General features: G+C 46.1%; 1 long non-coding RNA gene across 1 annotated transcript in view; it reads right to left on the bottom strand.

The window, feature by feature from the left end:
• LOC120398316 overlaps nt 1-17,294 on the bottom strand; it is a 43,650-nt gene that overhangs the window by 21,482 nt on the left and 4,874 nt on the right. Inside the window, exon 2 of the long non-coding RNA XR_005594313.1 lies at nt 7,148-7,312. This is a non-coding gene — a long non-coding RNA (uncharacterized LOC120398316). The remainder of the gene's footprint in view (nt 1-7,147; nt 7,313-17,294) is intronic.

A 17,294-nucleotide genomic window follows, 5' to 3' on the forward strand; every position in this document is an offset into this window, starting at 1 on the left:
TAAAAATGCAATTGTGTATGTGGCATTGTATGTCCCTTCACTAGTAGAGAGGGGTGATGCTAATGCATTTCCTCCTTTATTAACCCTATGAAGTCACTGCCTGGGGATATAGGCATATACTAGATCAAACTGGATTCTCCAGAGATCAACAGACAAAGAAAGGACTTTTGGATAAAAAGCCTGTTTTTAAGCTGGCTCAGGGCCTTCTTCCTGATCCAGCAAATGGGCAGGACCCCTGGTCCAAAGAGGGCCCCAATCCTTAGGGGAAGATTGGCAAGACTTGGGTGCTTGTTATGAACTGAAGCTGTGATGAACTTGTAACCACAAGGAATCCCTTTGTGGGGGAGAGGGGTGTGTGTTAAAGGACATCTCCTGCCAGAACTCCTGTTAGAGTTGGGATGGACTCTGGTGAACTTATTAGCATGTGTGTAGGTTCTTTTCTTTTTTTCTATGTTTTCTCTGTAATGCTTTTTACCTAAAGAGTAAAGGAGGCTTGCTTAGAAAGCGCTGTGTGGTACCTGTAGCAATCAGTCTGTGATCAGTATCTGAAGAGAAAGCAAGCAGGTCTGTTTAGGCCGACTGTCTTTGTGGGAGATAACACAGTGAAGGGAGGGATCGGTGCAGCCTGGAAATATCCCAGTCAGTCAGAGCAGAGACAGATGCATGTCTCTACCCAAGAAACCCAACAGCTGGGGAGCTAGAAGACTGATGTGGGAGCCCTTGTTAAACCACTGAGAGGAACTAAAGGTGCCGTTGCCCTGAACTGTGACATGGGCCATGTCTTCTTCTGCCTTTGTAAAGTGCGTAACTTTTGATGAATGTTTGGTTGCAAATTCTAATTTCAACCCCACCCCCCGCCCCAAAATCTTTTTCCCATTGAAGATCTCTTCATAGAGAAATTGTCATTTTAAACCAATTTGATTGCTGGGTTGATAAAAAAAATTTTAAATCAAATATTGAAAATCCAATCTTTTTTTTAAAGTCAAGAATTTTTTTTACTTGTTTTTCATCCACCTCTGTCACATATTATGAGTGCTACTAGGAAAAAAACCCTATCATGAGGCTTACTGAAGCTATTGCAGCATCAGTTATAGGTTGACATAGATCTTGTAATACTACAGGTGTCTGACAGGCCACATTTAATTAAAAGAAACAGTACCATCTAGTTTTCAGAGGATCAGGGTAGGCATGTGTGTATGGTTTAGGGCCTGATCAAACTGCCACTGAAGTCAATGGGTATCTCGCTATCGGCATCAATGGATTTTGAATCAGGCCCTTAGTGATGAATTCATGTTATGTACCAGCATAATGTAAATTATATTTTCTTCACTTACTACAACATCAAACTAAATAATATGTGAGGAGATATTATGCCCCACCCCCTTCTGTAGAGGGAAGGGCCCTAATGCACCAAAACTGCCATGGTTCTGCTGCCCAAGTTGTGGGCAGCACATAGGGAGACTCCACCAACCACCGCAGCAAAGCAGTGCACCATGGTGACTTTCCTCAGGGCCAGTGCGGAAGGGTTCGGGGATGGGTGATTGGAGACGGTCAACAACTATGTAGATCCTCTGGCCAAAATCACTACGGTGGGGGGAATTCTGGGCAGGGGCGGCTCTAGACATTTCGCCACCTCAAGCACAGCGGCATGCCGCGGGGGGCGCTCTGCCGGTCGCCGGTCCCACGGCTCCGGGGCACGCCTGCGAGAGGTCCACCGGAGCCGCGGGACCAGCGGACCCTCCACAGGCATGCCACCGAAGGCTGCCTGCCTGCCACCCTTGCGGCGCCGGCAGAGCGCCCCCCGCAGCATGCCGCCCCAAGCACACAGGAGCCGCCCCTGATTCTGGGGCCAGAGATGCTGGTGCAGTCCTGAGGCTTCCATGACAACTGTAGAGAGGCTCTGCACAGTGCTCCACAGCTGGCAGCATGGGAAGGAATCCTATCTATTAGGGTTCTGGCCAGGGGTTAAGTATTTGGCCCTTAAAAAGAGAATGGGCAATTTTTTTTCACCGAATGGGAATAATTCATTGAAACTCTTCTGAGAGTACAGGGACAGCAACATTTTTCCATAACCAACATCCTCAGATCCCTTCCTCTCATAATGGCTAATGCAGGATACTTTGAGGATGGCATCAAATCTCTGTAATATACCTAACCATTCAGTTCTGTACCCAAAGGGAAATCTGTCACAGCCTCCAGCTGATCAGCTTATGCCCGGATTCATGAAGGCTAAAGATTAATCGCTTCTCTTCATGAGGGAAAGCTTGTAAATAAGAGTACAGAGCACTGAAACATATTGTGTGTGAAGAGTGGAATGAGAGTGTCTGGGCTTGTGGTTTCTCCACCTACGATTGCGAAACAATTACAGAATTAAGATTCAGTTACAGGTTGTCAGACCTGCTGATGTGTACAACATTTCCTCAGATCTGCCTATATTGCAGAGTGTGTTATAACATAATGCACCATAATGGGGCAACCTGAATGGTAAAGCAGGATACACACCATTAGTTTGGATATAGTATTAATAATGAAATGTAGTCAATACACTGAAACAGGATCCTGGGATAAGTGGCTGTAGCAGCTGCACGCTAATTGATCATCATCCACTCTTCCCAGAAACAGCAATATGCCAAGCTTCCTAAACTGAACACTTCGAATGAGATAAAGCACATTAGCTATACAGCAATTCTGAAGCCTTATGCAACTTTGTGTTTCTATTTCCATGATCACTGTCTTGCCATTTCCCCCCATGTTGTGTTCTTCACTCCTTCTTGCATCTTGTACATGACCTATTTAAGCTAGGGTTGCAACCCTCCAAGATTGTCCCGAAGCTTCCAGGAATTAAAGATTAATCTTTAATTAAAGATTATGTCATGTGATAAAACTTCCAGAAATCTGCCCAGCCAAAACTGGCAACCCTAATTTAAACCCTGATCTTGCAATGAGATCTGAGCAGGCCCAGGGATCTGCCATTGAGAAGTGAATTGCAAAATCAGGACATCAAACCGTAAGCAAATTGATACATGCAAATTGGTACTGCATATTTGTCCAGTGCCCAGCACAAAAAGGCCTTGATCTTAATTGGAGCCTTTGGGTGCTATGCACACTAATAAATAATAATAATAGAGAAAACAGCAATAAAGATGAATAGGACAGTCGTTACATAGAGCATTGTGTGCAAGAAGATGAACAATAACCAAGAGTTAGTCACCTGATTATTAGGGGCTGTTTGTTTTTATTTATTTTTAGGTTAAAGTATCTAGCAGCAATTTCGGCATGTTTAGATTTAAAGTATTGGGCCAGATCCTCACCTTATGTAAACTGACTTGGATCCACAGAAGTAAATGGAGCTATATTGATTTATGCCAGCTGAGAATCTGGTCCACTATTTTTATTTATAGAAATAAAATTTTCAGCATTTTTTGTTTTTTTCAGTATTTATGAAAAATTTGTTCATTTTTAGACCTGGATAATTGCTAACCATCAAATGATTTTAATAGAAAACACAGTTTCAGCCAAAAAAAATTTTTATTTTGCTGAAATTTGTTTATTTTCTGTCAGGAAAATCTAATGAAATATTTTATTTTTGTGAGGTTTCACCCCAATCAAAACATTTCAGTTTGTTGAATTGCATTTTGTTTCAAGTCAGGTCAACATTAAACTGCATCTGTGAAGGTTGCTGCAGTGCCTCATGGGAGTTGTAGTTTGGGTTCTTTATGTCCCCCCTTCTGTCTCATAGGATGGACTCCTTGGCTAGACTACATCTCATCAAGACTGACTTCAATGGTAAAGTCAGGGGAGGGGAGAGACAATAAGAAATTAGAGCTGAGGTACAGGCCAGAGCATAGTTATTTAGGGCCTTGAGAAGAGAATGACAAGTTTAAATTTAGTATAGTGGGCATGGGGGAGCAAGTGGAGGGAGTGCTGAGAGTATTGAAATATGAACCACTAGCTTTGATTGTGATGATGTGCCACTGACCAATCAGCCTAGATAAGGTGGAAGTTCACTTATCGGGACGTTTTCTAATAACTGGGTTTTCTTCTTGATTCAAGGCTAATTTAGTCATTTGGATTGCAATCTCTTCTTTTGGAAGTACTTTCAAGACTTTAACTTTCACATACAGCACTATCCTCCTCAGAGTCCTTTTCAAAGGCTGTACGTATGATTTACCACACATCTGTGTACATCTAAATTTTTCACAATCCTCTGAAGTTGTACCTAGCCTTATTATTTAGGCTTTTTGGACATGTTTAGAGCAACTACATAAAGTACCATTTAGCCTTTGGATTTAATAATGGAATTTATGGTTAAATTGGTGTTTGGTAATTTCCCATATTAATAATTTCAAACATTATTAATAATTCCTACAGCTTTGCTCTATAGTCATACATTTCGCCAACTCAGAAACAATGTTTATAAACTTTAGAAGTCACATCCAGTCACTACCAGCTGGGAGGATAATCAGGCAGTGCTTCTAAAGTAGTAAAGGGAGTGTCCTGGTGCTTGTTGCAAGGGCATAGGTGCTGGAACTAGGGGTGCTGCAGGTGCTGCCGCACCCCCTGGCTTGGAGTAGTTTCCATCACATACAGGGTTTACAGTTTGGTTCAATGGTTCTCAGCACAAGTTGTCCCAGTACCCTGTGCGAGACGAAAAGTTCACTGCTTCTCTCTCCTCCCTTCCATCCCTGGGTAAATTATAAAAAGGTAAAGAAAATAGAAATAACATGAACCAAAGAATTTGCACTGGGTGATAATTCCTCTGTTTTTTTCTAAGGCAGAAAATTATAATCTCCTTCCAATTGTGAAAGTGGGTACAGACTCAAGAAGCTAAGAGGGGCTCAGATTTAGAAGGGAGAATATAGTAACTTTAATATCAGCAGAGTAATTATTATTCTTCTGAGTTCAGTGGCGTGATTTACAGTCAAAATGTCTTACTTTTGCGTAACTTTATTCTTAAAACTAAAACACAAGCCTGCTTGGAAATCTTTCCAAAACTATAAACTGAAAAACTTTGTCGAGGCTATTCTAATTCTTCATACAAAACATGCCTGCCATCTTGTGGTCAAACCAAGGTATACCCTGGTTTAATGGCTGGATTACTGGAAATAATCTCACATGAAAGTTTCTATACTGAGAGTTCCTGACACAAGGAAATCGGGGACCAAATTAAGACTGGGTACCCTTGATGTTAACAGAGATTCCCCCAATTACATCAGAGACAAATTTGGCCCTAGAGTTATGCAAAACTTCTCTCTTTTGGTTCACAAGCCTTCATGTTAATCTTTTCTTTGGTTTCTCTCTGCAGTGTTTACGTTCCCTGAACATTCCTTTAGGTTTGCATTTACCGAACAGTCTAAGAGTCACGCATAGTTGAAACAACCAAAATTAATCTAGTTTTGCATTAAAACCTCACATCTTAATGGCTTCAGCGTCAAACCAAGATTGTCCACAAAAGGGGCCCAAGGTTCACAAACTATTATAGAAAATTTGGATGAACCTTTGTTCAGTTTCAAGGTTGAAGTAGAACTTGTAGTAGCATTTGTACGATGCCAGGTTCCACTGAAAATATTTCACACTGTTCTAATAAAAGCCAAAACACATTAACCTTTTGACCCACTTGAATTTGACCCCACTCAAGAAAACTTTATGAAGTATTTTTAACTGGGGATGAAGAACTTGCTTGCTTGCTCAGAGGTAACACAAGTTCTCCAACATAAATCCTCCATGACTTGAGGTCTTCAAAACATGACTGGATGTCTTGCTAAGAGATATGCTTTACTGCAACCAGAAGTTATTGAATTTGATGCAGGAATTACTTGATTAAATTCTATGGCCCGTGTTATGCAGGCAACATAACTAGATAATGATGTCTTCTGGCTTTAAAATCTATGAATCACCCAGCAAGCCAGACAGATCATGCTGGTCATTTTCAGGAATGTCAGTGTCTGTATTTGATCCATCCACCTTAAGTATCTATAAGGGGAAGAGCAAACCACAACATACAGATAGTCTCTGGGCCAAAAAGCTTATGGTATAAACAAGACAGATATACACAAGATGCACTAGGAAGCCTGCAGGAGGAAATAATTAGTATTTTTAGAAAAAAAATATTATCATTGTCTTTTTGTGAGCATCACAGAAGAAGTGAGACTAGGTGGGTGAAGTAATATCTTTTCTTGGACCAACTTCTGTTGGTGAGAGAGGCAAGATTTCAGGAGGGATATTAATGGACAGGGTAATAGATTGATGGACCAGAATTGTGAAGGTATTCAATACGTAAGGGGGACTCTGGAAAAAAAACATAGAAGGGAATGGACAAATGGAGCATTGATGCTGGCATTGTTGGTGGGCACAGGTGACATACTAAGAGACTAACTGGATGTGTAGGGCAGTGCAGAGTAAGACCTTGAACTATCTGAGATCCCCAAAATCTTCAAGTTTACAACTAAATACATATCTGAAAGTTATTTCCTCCTTCACTTATCTGCATCTGAACTCAGGTCTAGGAAATCTGTTTTATGTATTTCTGAAATCATCAGTTGTTGCAGGGAAACATGAAATTCTGAACTCAGGACTTAGCCAAAGTTGAAACTAATTTTCAAATATCTTCTATTAAAATATAAACATATAGGGCTACATTCTGGTGAATGCAGCAAGGGTGGCATAACCCCATCAAATGACATGTATGTACACTACAAACATTGTCGACATGCAGTTTATTCTGCTCGAGTCCCACCACGCATACAGCCCCAGCATTTGTTCAGGAGTAGCAATAATCCAGGATAAAGCTGGTCAGAAACCCTTTAACAGAAGCATTCTTCTTCAGAAACTCATTGCACTGAAACAGAAATGCTTCACATAATTATGTCAATTTTGCCAAAATTTAAATTTGGAGAAAAAATGGAGGGGGGGGGGAGGAGTTCCAGAAATGTTGAAACCTCCTGGTTTGCTATTTTCTAAAGGAAACATTTTGATTTCTCATTTTGAAATGACTTGTTTTGATGTCTTTATTTAGGAAATAAAAAAGTCCAAATAGAAATGAAACAATTCAGTTTTGTCAAAACAAAATGTTTCAATCGATCCACAATAAATATTTGGGGGAGGGGTTGCTGAACCATGTAGGCATCTAAGCTCGCTCAGTACTTACATTTTTGCAGTAAAGGCTCCCTAGACGCCTATGTGTCGGTCTTTGCACATGCATGCTGCTGCTCCACTCTTGTGTGCAGACTCCCCAGTGAATACATGAACTGGTGGCATCACCTGACTTGCCTGCAGGGACCAGTCTGGTAAGTGGGCTCAGAGCTCCCTCAGGCTAGATAAATAACATAGAAAAGTAATTGGAGCAGGAGGACTGGATCCTGGGTCTCCTACTCCCAGGTGACTGCTCCAACCACAAGTGATGTCTAGCCTGCAATAAAACCCCTGCGGTGCTGAGTCTTAGAGCTTGGGTCAATGGACTAAGGCTCAAGGGGCTCAGAGTGCAGTGCTAAAAATAGCAGGATAGATATTCAGGATTGGGGTGAAGCCCTGGCTCTGAAACCCATCAAGAGGGGAGAGTCTCAAAGACCAGGCTCCAGCCCAATCCCAAACATCTACACTGCTATTTTTAGCCCCGCAGCCCAAGCCTCATGAGCCTGAGTCAATTGACCTGGCCTCTGAAGGTGTGTGTACACTGCAACGTAAATCGATACTTAAGCTCAGGCTCGAGTCTAGCCCCTTCCCCATTGCATCTACACTGCACTCAGACCTAGGGCCCCAGGACCCTGCAGGGCTGCAGGGTCTGAGCACAAGTCCGGCTGGGACCCAGGGTCCGAGCCCTATTGCTTTGCAGTGGAGATGCAGCGCCTCTTGACTCGTGTCCTGGGAGACCACCAGAAGTATCCCACAATTCCAGGGGCCAACTCTCTTAGTCCTTTCTATCCAAACAATCTCCAATTGACTCTATTGAAAATGGAAGCCACCCCCACCCTCGTCTTGGCATAGGGCAGCAGCTCAGGTCAGCGCTAACCGGTTCTCTTCTACTCACCGAGTTGCAAGCACTCTATTGCAGAGCCTCCTGGGGTTTGCAATGGAGACTGAGCAGAGCATGCCTTTTACAAAACACGCTGCTTCATGGTCACGGGAGCACAGTCAAATTCTGGTGACTCTCTGGTATGAGGTCAGTAAAACTGTGGACTTTAGCAAACGCACCACGAATGATGACGTGTACCACCAGATAGCTAAAAAGCTGGCAGCTTTGCAGATTTTCCAGACAGGTGATCAGTGTACACGACCGGCTCTAGGCACCAGCAAACCAAGCACGTGCTTGGGGCCGCACTGTTCCAGGGGCAGCACTCTGGGTGGGGTTTTTTTTTTCCTTTCGGCAGTTGTGCTCTCGGAGGGTTTCTTTTTTTTAAATTTATTTATTTTACTTGCGGTGGCAAAAAGCCTAGAGCCAGCCCTGTCAGTGCAGGGAGCATGGTAAGAGGCTGAAGATTGAGTACCAGAAGATGAGGGACAAGAACCACACAACAGACAACTCACCAATGACCTGCCTGTTTTTTGAGCAGTTTGACCGGGTGCGGGGCTCTGCACTCAGCACTGAGCCAACTGCGCTTCCTGACGACCTGGTGGACTGGGTTGGAGCAACCCTACTCAGAAGAGCTGTTTGATTTCCCCACCACCACCGGGAACAGCCCACTGCTGAGCCTGTAGCAAACTCAGTGGAGACAGAAGCTGCTCAAGAGCTCAGAAAATTTATGACTCCAATTAATAGTTTGTTATTACAGGAATGGGAGGGATTTCTGCTCTAAGCAGCAATGCAAAAGTTATGAGAAGCCCTGGCTAGCAGCGTGTGCCCGCCAATGGCGGTTTTTCTCAGAGCACTGTGGTGTCCCCTTTTCCCCCTCAGCGTGAAGTTCAAAATGGTGACTGGGAATTTCAAACAGCTCAAAAGGATATTTTCGCTGTAAAGTCACAGATGTTTGCTAGGGTCACTCATGTTTTCCTTTCAGTAGGAAGGGCTTGAAAGTTGCTGCTCTGTAATCACCCCTCCTCGGTCCACAAAGCTGCCTGGAAACAGTGAACTCAGTGTGTGTGTTTGGGAAACAGTGTTCTATTTCCAAATCTAGTCCATTTCATCTAGAGGTAATCCATGGTGTCTGTGGGTGACTAAATCATTTCTCCCAAGTACAAGTGGGGTGACAGTTTTTGCCCCAAACTGTGCCAGGTGCAGGCAGGAGGAAACCTGTAGAGTTCTGCGTGTTTGCATGAAGCAATAGCATGATAAGCCACGTGTGCGTTAACACAGCAACCTGTTAATTCTGTCATGGATTCTGACCCAATCTGCTGCAAGGTGGGAGGGTCCCAGAGCTTGAGTACCAGCCAGAGCCCAGAAGTCTACAAAGCAATGAAACAACCCCGCAGCCCGAGCCCATGAGCTTGAGTCAGCTGGCACAGGCCAGCCCTGGGTTTTTCTTTATGTCTACACAGCACTTTGAGGTGCCTCTCTCCCCCTATCTATTGTAGAGGGAGTCTAGGCACCTAATTCAGGCTTTGTGAATCACAGGGATTTTCTAAGGGCTACGAATTTTCGAATCGTTTGTGTGAATTTGTGGATTCGACCTTAATAAGTCGAATTTGTGTATCCATACTAATCCACATACTTTCGAAGCTTCGACTTTGGAAAGCTATCCCAAGGGATAGCCTCCTGGCTGCCCATTGGAAGCCCATTTCCCCCCCCCCTTCCCGCTCCCCAAACAATCGGATTTCCCCCCCGTCCATCCGGGGAAAAAATCTTCCTTCCCGATCGTCTGCGCTACGCCTCCTCTCTTCTATTGGCGCAGGGCGGAGCGCCGGTTAATGAGAGCATGGCCACAGCTGCAAGACGCGCTGCACCGCTGCCGTTGTCAACTCGAGCATGGCGTGTTCATCGCCTCTTCCACAGTCAGATGCTGAAACCGGGCGAGGACCTCTTCCAGACCCCGGCTGAGAGCAGGGAGAGCGCAGACCGAGGCGAGGCAGGAGTGGCAGAAGGCAGTGCAGAGTGGCAATGGGTCAAGTTCAGTGGGCAGTGTGGTGGCGCGATTCTGGGGACAAGCGGGAGCTGGGACTGGGTGGCACAGAGCAACTGGGGTCTGGATGACACAGGGACTGCATAGTGCTGCAGGATGTGGATGACACAGGCTGCACTTTGTGTGTTGGATGCGTCTTGCGCGCCCTCCTTGACTGGACAGAAGGATGGTCCCAGCCCTGAAGCGAGGGGTGCAGAAGCAGCAACAGCCTGACCTTGCAACCAACACAGCCCAGCGTCAGTAGAGAACCACGCCACTTTGGCGTAAGCAAAATCACGTGGGGATTGCTGCGTGGGCAAAAGCCCCCACGCAATTTAGCGACTGCTCTCATAGTGACTGTCTGTGAGCAACTGTCACTCATATGATGAGTAACTATCGCACATGGGATTCCAAATCCCATGTGTGGCTGATGCCACCTACATCCCTATCATCACACCACCCCACCACCACACCTATCCGGCATGCCAGCGAACAGCTACTTTTCAATGGTGCTGCAAGCTGTGGTGGATGGTGGGGACAGCTACCAACATTTCATGGGGGTGTTTACCAACATCAGACGCGGGGGCGTGTGGAAGAACATCTTTGCTTAGTGTTCAGGAACTCTGGTCTGTTTAGACCGGACAACCAGGCAGGCCGGAAGATGCAGGACCAATGCCTTCTAATCCCCTGGCCTACCCAGGGCCCGGTGACTGGCTCATGAAGCCCAGGCCAACCGGCGCTGACACTGAAAAGAAGGCGCCTGGACACCTGCTGAAAGGACAGAAAATGTCGGGAGAGGCGCAGAATGGTGGTGGAGTGTGCTTCGGGGATACTGGCGGGATGGGCGAGAGCTAAAAAGAACATCCCCTGAGCGGAAGTCTGCCTCCATTGTTGCTGCTGCTGCTGTGCTCCACAATCTACTGTGCTTGGCCGCTTGGGAGGTTGCTTTGGAGGCTTGGGAGGTTCGGGAGCAGCGGCTTCACGATGCTGAGAGGCCCAGACAGCAGAGCTGAGAGAATAATTATCCCAGCGGCCTCAGGAGGCTTTGCAGAGCAGGAGCGGGTAAACCTGGTAACCTGCAGGGTAACCTGTGACTTAAACCTAAAACCAAGTTGATCAATTAAAGGACGTTTTAAAACTAACTTTTAATTTGTGTTACTAATTTTTAATAAAATAATAATGACTTTAAATTCGTTTGCTTTTGGATTTTTCTTGTTTTTCTTGGGAAGCATTCTGTGAGCATTCTGTGTGCAAGGTGTGCACTGGGGGGTGGGGAAGGGGGTTACCAGGACGGGGGGGGCCGGGGGGGCTGTGGGTGGGAGTGGGTGGGGTGGAGGGGTTTTGGGGGGGAGGGTGTGGGAGGGTGGGGGAGGGGCACCGAGAGGCCTCTCTGAGGTCTCTTTGATCGTGGGATCAGTGCCTTAGGTGAGGGGATCCTGCAAGGCCATACCTGCACAGGCTTCAGTATCCTGCAAAGACCTGGCACACATACACCACCCAGACTGTCCCTGGGTGCCACACAGACTGTCCTGTGTGTGTCCCTGGTGTCCCTGAGTGTGCAGCCACTGCTGCCCTGCAGTTGACCAGCAGTGCACTGACATTGGGTGGCACTGTGGGAACTGCACACCACCAGACCCCAACAGAAACACAGCTGAAACACCCAGTAACAGAACCAACAGCTAATAATAATGTACACAGTAAGGTTTAATAAACTTAATTGGGGGTAATGTGATACACAGTGGAAAGAGCTTGTTGGAGTTGGGACTGGAAGAGCAGTTCGAACATGTGCAAGTGTGCGCTGTGCAGACAGTCGGCTCCGGCGGTACTGGCCTCCGCTTGCGGCGGTGAGGGGGGGGTCGTCTCAGGACTTTTGGGGGGACAGGACAGGTGAGGGGACTGGACAGGACTTCTCTCCTCCAGTGCTGTCTCTGCACGGACATCTTCTCGTCTCCTCCTCCCATCCTTGCAGAGCCCGTTTAGAACAAGTTTGAGAAGCTGCCTTGCTGTCCTCTCCTCGCCCAGGTGTGTGCGATGCCTGCTGTGGCCGTGTGTCCTCCTGCTGCTCCTCTCGCTCTCTGCTGCTCCGCTCTGCCTGCCGCCCGCCTGGCTCATGTCTTCCCTTGTCTTCTCTTTCTGGTCTCTTCTTCCTGGCCTCGTCTGAATCAGAGTCTTTTCCTCGAAGGAGGGCAGTCTGGCAGGGAGCCAGCGAGGTGATGGTGGCAGTCGAGGATGTGAGGTGATTTGTGAACATGTGTAACAGTTTAGTCAAGTACAAACATTTTCAGTTAGTCAACTCAAACAGGGAACCAAGTAGAAGGGAGGAGCAAGGGAGAGGGCTCGGAGTGAATGAGATTCCGGGATTTAGATTGGCGCATGCGCTGATGAGCAGAGGCGCTGCACTGCACTCTTGCAAGCTGTCCGAGAGACAAAGTCATGCAAAGCCTTACCAGCTTAGTGCTTAGCTGTGCTCTCCTGTGCTTGTCTTCTTGCAAAGCAGAAGCAGCCTGCTGCGCATCAAGCAGAAGAGAAAGTGAACGGGGCTGTATGCTTTTCCTCTGAGAACTGCAACACGCGCTTTTCCTCTGAGGCCTGCATGGCTAAACTCTGTTAAGCTCTGTCAAAGTAATGCAAAGTAAAGCGAAGTCAAAGTCTCATGCAAACAACAGTAACAGTGCGCACAATAGTAACTACACACTAATTCCACTAACTGCAGCACTCAGGACGCACATCCACCTGACACAGAGAAGACGAGACACAGAGAGAGCCAGAGCAGACCAGACCAGGACCACAGACTGCTCAGCTGGTAGAGGTAATGGTCCCTGGGTCCCCCTGTGCTGAGGATGGCGAGTGTGCTTCAACGGAGCACCCAATAAAGCACCTCCCAAGAAACCTCTTTGCTGAGCTTTTTTGCTGCTGCTTGCTCTTTTGCTTTTTGACTATCCCCAGAAGGACTATTGCTCCATTCCTATGTGTAGACCTGCTGTGTTTATAGTTTCATATTTAAATTTTTATATATAGTATTTTTATTTTTTATATATATATATATTTCTAAAAAATAAAAATGTCCCTGTTTGTAGCCTCTCTGATCCTTCCTGATTTCCCCTGAGTCCTCGAGTCCGGCGGCGGGGGCGGGACGGGGGTCCAGGGTGAGGATGATGAAGAGATCCTGTCAGTCAGGGAAAGCGGAGGTTCATGTCGCGTCCGTCGCCCCTCAAAAGACCCTCAATCTCTTCCTTTCCTTCCCAGGACAGGGAGGGAGGAGGAACTGTCACTGTATTCTCCCTCCTGGTGTCCACGGGGCACTGGGTGGCAGACCCACCTAGAATGGCATGCTAATGGCATGCAGTGCCTCATCTGGGGTCTGGGGGTTGGGCCGCCCTCCGCCCTCTTGCTTTTGTCTCTGACTTTTGATACCCTCCTTCACCTTCACTGCACTTCACCGCATCCCGGCTGCATCCTGTGTATCCTTGGCTTTTCTCGACCTTCTCTTCTCTCTCTGCTCGCTGCGCCGGAGCGCAGTCTGAGCACAGACCTCTCACCACACACAGCGATCATCAGATCCTGGACTTCCCGGTCAGTCCCTGGGGGAATTCTTCGATTCTGGGATTCTCTGGCTTGCCTGACTGCTCTGGAGAGCTCTGTGGTGCTGCCGAGCTCAGAATGATCGCCCGACCAGAACGTCAGATTCATTTCAGACAGGAAAAAACAGGAAAATCATTTCGCGGTCATTCATTTCTGGTGGTGGGCAGAAGAAAAGCTCTGACTGCTGTCCAGAGCGTCAACAAGTGGGTGCACTGTGATAGCTCGGAGCTGCTAAGTTCGCATCCATCCCACCCTCCCCCACGAGAGCTAGCAAGTGCGCGAATTGTACACCTGCCAGGCCGGGTGTGGAGTAAATTCAAACTAAAGAGCCCTCTAGTTCGAATTAAATGGCTTCCTGGTGTGGACGGTTGAGCGGTTAGTTCAAATTAACGCTGATAAATTCGAATTAAAGTCCTAGTGTAGACCAGGCCTAAGTGCCTAAATGTTAGGCGTGGTGACACTCAGCATTGCCACACCTAGGTTCCTTTGTGAACCTAGCCCTACGTAACTTTCTGGAGGTTATGGAATCAAGGAGAACAACTTCCATGGAGCTCTTCCCCTGCCACCTGTAATTTTGTAATCCGCATATACATGCTGCCAATCAGAATTTGGCCTATTATTTTAGGTGAAATTCATCCCTGTACAGAGGGCCATCAAATCTGTGCATCACTTAAATCCCTCCTAAGCCTTAATTCTAGCGTAAGCCTTGTGCTGCCCTCTGCACAAGAGTGAGCTACACCCTTAATCATGTAGCATCATAATATGTTTTCCACAAACCTCTGTTGAAACTGGTGTGCTACTGCAGTCCTGAGATCATTTTATTTGTGGAATTCCCATTGAAGACAGCTGGTATTAATGATCAGTGCAGAACAATTGTTCTAACAGGATCTGCGATGCTACCACCAACCTACAACTATTTACACTCATCCCCTCCACCTCCCCAGCCAAACTCTTATCTTGCCATCTAGATGCAAAATTTCACAGACAAATAATTCCGATGCCAAGTGACAAGCTCCTCTCTTGACACTCAGGAAAGGACTGAAAACGGATACCTTTAAGGCTAGCTAGACCAGAGACGGGAATCTTCCCAGGAAGCAGATAATTTTTAATTGAAAAATGTCCTGTTTATTAATCAAACTGTTACGTTACAGAGCAGTTGCCAGTTTCAACTGGTTCTATAAATAGAAGCTAGTATTAATGAGCTGATTAATTGCTGGTGTCATCTGGAGCTGGTTAGCTCCCTGACAAAAAAATCTAAAAGCTGATGATATATGCGTGTTCTGAATATAAGTAGCTCTGACCTTCTCAGATCTCATAAATCTGATCCTCAGACAGGTTCTGTATCAGGCTCTTCCTACAGCTGAGAAAGATTACAGTTGAAAAGCTTTGACATATGGGGGTTATTTATCAAAATCCACAAGGAAGATACACCCTGGGAAGCTCTATAATATTTGAAGACTTTGTGCCAATTTGTAAATGCTATGTGAACGCAGAGAGACAAGGTGGGGGAGGTAATATCTTTTATTGGACCCATGCCCGGCTCCAGTTTTTTTGCTGCCCCAAGCGGCGAAGCGGGGGGAGGGGGGGGCTGATCGGCAGCACTTCAGCGGCAGCTCAATCGCGCCACTTCATTCTTCTGTGGCAATTCAGCGGTGGGTCCTTCGCTCCCTCTCTTCCTCTTTGGGGGCACTTTGGCGGCAGCTCAAAGAGGAAGAGAGGGACCGAGGTAGCCGCCGCCAAATTGCCGATGAAGACCCAGACGTGTCGCCCCTTTCCATTGGCTGCCCCAAGCACCTGCTTCCTTCGCTGGTGCCTGGAGCTGGCCCTGATTGGACCTACTTCTCTTGGTGAGAGAGACAAGATTTTGAGTCCTTAGTAAGGGTTTTGAGTTCATTTTAAGTTGCCTTATCCTGGGCTTATGAGATTTCAATGGCCCTTGAGTTATGGAGAAAAGCATAGACTCTGTCTTCCTGAATGTAATCAGGCCTTCTTTATAAATAAATTATCATTAAAATCAGTCATTAAAAATATAAAACATAGGGACATGGGCAACACAATAACAGATCAGACCAGTGGTTTATCTAGTTCACCGTCCTGTCTCTGACAATGACCACTACCTCTCAAAGGAAGCTGCAAGAAATCCTGGAGCAGACAATTTTGGAATAGTCTGCCTGTAAGAGAAGTCTCCTCCAACCACCCATCAGTTAGTGGCAGGTTTAAGCATGAGTGTTTTAATCCCTTCTTTTAAAAAATGTATCCTACTTAATATAGCTATGGATGTTCTGATTATCTATATGCCTACTTCCTTTCTGAATCCAGCTAAGCTCTTGGCTTCAATAGCATCCTCTGGCAATGACTTCCAAAGGCTAATTATGCATTTTGTAAAAGGTATTTAGAATCATAGAATATCGGGGTTGGAAGGGACATGAGGAGATCATCTAGTCCAACCCCTGCTCAAAGCAGGACCAACCCCCAACTATTTTTTTTGCCCCAGATCCCTAAATGGCCCCCTCAAGGATTGAACTCACAACCCTGGGTTTAGCAGGCCAAAGTTCAAACCACTATTTCCTTTTGTCCACTTTAAATTTATACTTTTCAATTTCCTTAACTATTTGCTTGTTCTTTTATTATGAAAAAGGGTAAACAGGAATTCTTGGTTTACTGTTTCTTCTCCTCTCATCTCTAGATCCTCCCTGCACCCTGTAGATGCTCCATGAAGCCATAAACCAGAGCCTGACAGAAGTCAAGGAGATCCCACATGGGTGTAGGGCTCCATCCACATGAAGCAGCTTGCAGAACAGTGGCCTGAACGCAATATTTCTGGTATTTCCAATCTCTCCTCAGACAAAAATCTCTTCATGTTTCTAATCATCTTCCTCACCTTGACGTGTCTATCAATGCAACATTTAAGGTGAGAATGAATCACTGACCTATAAGTAGGGCCCTACCAAATTCAGTCCATTTTGGTCAATTTCACAGTCATAAGATTTTTAAAATAATAAATTTCACGATTTCAAATATTTAAATCTGAAATTTCATGGTGTTGTAACTGTGGGGGTCCTGACCCAAAAGGTTATTCTATGGGGGTCATGATATTGCCACCCTTACTTCTGCGCTGATGCTGGCAGCGATGCTGTCTTCGGAGCTGGGTGGCCAGAGAGTGGCAGCTATTGGCTGGGAACTCATCTCTGAATGCGGTGCCACCGCCAGCAGCAATGCAGAAGTAAGGATGGCCTGGTATGGTATTGCCACCCTTACTTCTGCACTGCTGCCTTCAGAGGAGGGCCTTTGGCCAGCAGCCACTGCTCTCAGGCCACCCAGCTCTAAAGGCAGTGGAGAAGTAAGGGTTGCAATACTGCAACCCCCTACAATAACCTTGCAACCCCCCTTACAGCCCTCTTTTGGGTTGGGATCCCCAGTTTGAGAAACTCTGGTCTTCCCCGTGAAACCTGTATAATATATGGTAAAAGTACACAAAAGACCAGATTGCACAGGGGAGACCAGATTGCATGGTCTGTGATGCGTTTTTCATGGCTGTGAATTTGGTAGGGTACCTATAAGAACATCACAATTGTTCTCATCTTTATTTCTATCCTGTTGTTGGTATTTTTTGTTTTTTTTACTGCTACTACACAATGAACAGAGGTTTCACCTGAGCTGCCCACAAATGACACTTGGCCC

This window comes from Mauremys reevesii, linkage group 2 (genome assembly GCF_016161935.1).
Source record: "Mauremys reevesii isolate NIE-2019 linkage group 2, ASM1616193v1, whole genome shotgun sequence".
Classification (NCBI taxonomy): domain Eukaryota; kingdom Metazoa; phylum Chordata; order Testudines; family Geoemydidae; genus Mauremys; species Mauremys reevesii.